Source organism: Lissotriton helveticus, chromosome 7 (genome assembly GCF_964261635.1).
Source record: "Lissotriton helveticus chromosome 7, aLisHel1.1, whole genome shotgun sequence".
NCBI classification, from domain to species: Eukaryota; Metazoa; Chordata; class Amphibia; order Caudata; family Salamandridae; genus Lissotriton; species Lissotriton helveticus.
This window is the reverse complement of record NC_136068.1, coordinates 1,539,724,903-1,539,729,966: the sequence shown is the minus strand read 5'-3', so window position 1 is coordinate 1,539,729,966 and position 5,064 is coordinate 1,539,724,903.

The window sequence follows — 5,064 nt, the reverse complement described above, 5'->3', positions numbered from 1 at the left end:
GAACTTTATTGAATTTATCAAACTTGTAGGTTATATATTACAACAATACGTATCTCTAAGCACAACCAGTGGGTCATAGTATCACACAGTCACTTTTATTTTTATAGACTACATTTTGCTGAAAACGCTAGATGTCGTCGTTTCAAGCACTATTTAGAAAACATTAGCATAATTACATACATGCCTTTTGCACTGGTGGACAGTGCACTAAAATAAAAGGGGAGCTCTGAGCTGGTGAGTCCTACATCCACCAGGCCATGGGGAAAAGCTTGCATGGCGTGCATGTGTGATGGGAGGCAGCTTCCCTCTACCAAATGTTGAATAAGGTCTTTAGCGTAGTGGCATTGTGCATTTGCGAAATGTCCTGTTTTTTCTTGACATGGACATGACAGCTGAAGAAACCCACGATGTAAGGGGGTGTTCTGTTCGCTGTCCCCTGGTGGAAGCTCCCGTACTCCTTACGCAGTCAGCTGCATGTATGTATTTTTTAATGTTTCCTGTATAACGTTGAACAATATGCATGTCAGCAATTGTTTGCCATTTTTGTGAAGACCACTGTCCTTTTTAGTACAGTTCCAAGAAATGTGGACCTAGATTTACTGATGATTAGCATAGTGCATGGTAGGGCAAAAGACACACAATTTATGGACGGAATACAGAACAAATCAAAACATTCACCCTCTGTCAAGAGATCTGGGTTACATCCATAAATCTTTTGCTCACCATGCCTTCCCAGTTTAGACCTGGCCATATGCAAATCAGTCTTGACCCTGTGCCTCATGGGAACTGTCCAGCCCGAACTGCCAAGCCTGGTCATCCCTGGACCGGAAACAAGCATCCTAAGACTGGTTTCGGGGTTTCACCCCTCTTCAGCCAGGATAGATTGATTCCAGTGGCACAGTGAGCCCAGGACCCACGTCTTGGCATACCTGGCACACTTGGGGTGAGAAAGCAAAAGACACACAATTGATGTTCGCAGCACAAAGGGCAGCGCTGATCGACTTTTAAAGTAAAAAAATAATTTTGCACCCAAAGTTAACTAAAGTTTATCACCCAATGCCTTTGTGTCATGCCAAACCCCTGCTAATCTATACAAAGGGGGTTAGGAAGTGTAACCGAGTAGAAACAGACCAAACACTCCTGTGATTCGGCATAAATCCAGATTTAGGGCCTGATTTCGAGTTTGGTAGACAGGGTACTCCGTTACAGATGTGATGTTGTACCCTGTCTGCCAAAACCTCTCTCTGCCTGCACCAGTCTGAGTCAGGCAGTCAGTTTTCCAACAGTGGTGTCCCACTGGCTCTGCCCTTGCAAAACTTAAACAGCGTAGGGGCTATTGGAGTAAGGACAACCGATTGCTCGTCCTATTTGGAGCAGATGGTGAAATGTCTTTTTTTCAGTCTGTCTCTGCCAGGGAAAACCTGATGGTCACAAACAAAAACAAGCATTGGCATAGCCAATAGGTCTCGCCTTTGGGACCTAGTAAGTAAAAAACAACTGAATTGTAAGACTTCACATGTACATGTTCGAGGAATGTGGGCTGCTGAATTCATATCTTAGCATAGATCGCCGCCTAGTGTTGGGTCCGGATGTTTGCACCTTGTTGTCTTGAAAGAGTCTTCGAAGTATCACAAGATAGGTGACTCCTCCCCTGGACTACAGTGCGCATGAGCATCTTCTCCATCCTCAGATTGTTTTTCTCCGCCATTGGGTTCGGATGCACTTCGACAACTCCAACTTCGGGACCGAAGTGTTAAAGAATTCAAAGGCCGAAAACCTTCAACTTTCGACGGTATTGCTTCCGCTCGGTTTCCCTCGACTCGACAACTCTTTCCATCTGTATCTGGTCATCGACGCGTGCCGTTGGGCCTTTTCGACGCCACGTGGGCCTCCTGCCGATGGAAAGGACCCCGTTCAAAAGATGCCCACAATGTCGATCCAAGTTTCCACATAGCGACAAGCACACAGTATGCAACAGGTGCCTATCTCCGGAGTACAACGAAGAAGACTGCCCAGCTTGTGCTCAGTTCCGGTCGAAGAAGACTATCCGGAACCGAAGAGCTGCCCGACTAGAGATGCAGCGGCAGGCACCAGAACCAGAAAACATTTTCGATGACGAACATGAACTTCCAGAGGCAGCGGACTCCGACTTAGAGCTAGTCACCATAGAAGACCAGTCGGACTCCGATGACGAGATCCCACCGGGGCAAACCGTGAGTACCAAAGCCCCTACCCTGCCTTCACCTCCATCCAAGGCTCCTGTCAAAGCATCGCCCAAAAGCCTTAGCCGAGACCGAAATAAAGCTTCAGAAGCCCCGCCTTCTGACTCTGCTACGAAGACTACACCTAAGCCTTCCGGTACACCGGTACCAAGTAAAACACTTCCCAAAAAGACTGTTAAATCAAAAAAGTCCACAGAGCCGGGAACGGGCACCAACACCAAACAACTCGTCGACCCGAAAAAGAGCGTCGACACAAAAAAGGTCGTCAACCCCAAAAAGTCCATCGGACCGAAAACAGTCGTCGATCCTAAAAAGACCGTCGACCCGAAAAAGGTCGTCGATCCAAAAAAGAGCGTCGACCCGAAAAAGGTCATCGACCCGAAGAAAGGTATCGACCCGAAGAAAGGCCGAAAAATATTGCAGAGCCAAAGAAGGCCGTCGAACCGAAAAAAACGGTCAACCCGAAAAAAGTCGTCGAACCGATAAGGCACATAGAGCCTAAAAAGACAGTACAGCCGAAAAAGACAGTCGAGTTGAACAAAAACGTCGACCCGGAAACAGCTGTCGATCCGACAAAAGACGTCGAACCGGATACAGCTCCACTGAAACATAAGGACAAGAAAGCGATCAATCCAAAAATCTCGGCGCCAAAGCCACGGACAGTAGAAGAAGAACATTTTCATCCTGATCCAGTGAGCCCAGGCCAAAATAGACTGTATATAGAACCTGAAACAGGACATATAGCAGTATACAGTAAAAACAAGAGAAGACTGGACACTGAAGCTCCTTCTCCTGTTCCTCCTTGGAAAAAAGACTTTGGGACATCCCCTTCAAGACCTTTTACACCTCCTCCTTTCACTCCTAACATGCCTTATGTTCCATATTCTCCTACACCTCCACATTATGATGAGGGAGAAGACCTGGGTGAAGATCCTCAACAGGATTTTATAGACCCTGACAATCAAGGGAACCAAGATACCACATTGGACGATCAAAACGACCCTGATGACCCATATGATACACAACCTATACCCGATCCCTCCACGTACCCCACAAAGCCATCTCCTACTGACGACACTGTCGCTTTTAACCAGCTACTAGACAGAGCAGCTCAGTATCATGGCGTAGACATGCACACTGACCCTATAGAGTAGGATTTCCTATTTAACACCTTCCCAACATTAGAGAAGACTGTACGTATACTACCTATGTTAAAGGGAGTACTAAAACACGCATCAGATATCTTTAAAGACCCAGCTAGAGCACGTGTACTCAATCCAAGAATTGAAAGGAAATATAAACCAGCCCCTACAGACCCCTCTTATATCAAAGCTCAGCTACCACTCGACTATCTAGTTGTTTCTAATGCTAGAAAAAGAGCGAATTGGCAAACAGGTGATGCCCCCCTCCAGACAAGAAGTCAAAGATTTTAGAAGCCTCAGGCAAAAGAGTAGCTTCTCAAGCAGCTAATACATGGAGAATTGCCAATGCACAAGCTCTCCTAGCACGCTATGACAGAGCACACTATGATGAACTGGAAGGGTTATTACAACACCTACCAGAACCCTATAAGGCAAAAGCAAATGCACTAGTACAGGAAGGGAAATTCATCACCAATGCATCCATTAAATGCGCCCTTGATGTAGCGGATACATCCGCTAGGTCTGTCAACACTAGTGTGTTGCTACGCTGGCATGCCTGGCTCTGCATTTCTGGATTTAAGAATGAAGTGCAGTCTACCATACTAAATCAAACCATTAACCAGGATTTCTTGATTGGCCCTGCAGTGGATACCATCTTAGAAAAGATGAAAAAAGATACAGACACCGCTAAGTCTATGGGTGCACTTCAATTTCAATAGTCTCGAAGCTCCTTTCGTCGCTCCTCTTTTCGAGGCTCAGGCAGAGGCAACACATTCCAGGCCCCTTCCTCATTTAAAAGTACTACACAAAGCACCTTTAATAGAGGCTCCAATAGAGGAGGTTATAGAGGGAACAATAACAAAGGCAGAGGACGTGGTGGTAAAAACACCAGAGCCTCCACCCCCACCAAACAGTGACTTGTTCACACTCCCTCCAGACCATTTAACACCAGTCGGAGGGCGAATAACACAATTCCTACCAGTCTGGAACGCTATCACTACAGACAGGTGGGTGAGACAAATTATCCAGTATGGTTACTGCCTGGAACTAATTTCTACTCCACCCAACATACCGCCCAAACACCGTCCACTGTCCAAAGAACACATCACGCTGTTACAACAAGAGGGGCTCTCCATGCTACAAAAAGGTGCCAGAGAGCCAGTCCCATCTCAACATCAAGGGACAGGAGTATATTCTCTATACTTCCTCATCCCCAAAAAAGACTGATCCCTCAGACCAATATTGGACCTAAGACCTCTGAACCAATACATACTATCAGAGCATTTTAATATGATCACTTTACAACAAGTGCTCCCACTGCTCCAGCAAGGCGACTTCATGCTACATTAGACCTCAAGGATGCATACTTTCACATCCCTATACATCCAGCTCACAGGAAATACCTCAGGTTCACAATCGAAGGTCACCACTACCAATTCAAAGTTCTCCCCTTCGGGGTAACTACAGCACCGAGGGTTTTTACAAAATGCCTAGCAGTAATAGCAGCTCACCTCAGGAGGCAACACATCCATGTGTTCCGCTACCTCGACGATTGGCTCATAAAAGCCAACTCATACGCTCAGCGTGCCAGCCATACCTCACAGACAATCCAGCTACTGCACAGTCTAGGGTTTTCCATAAACTACCCAAAATCACATCTGCAACCCTCCCACATACAACAATATTTGGGAGCAACAGTA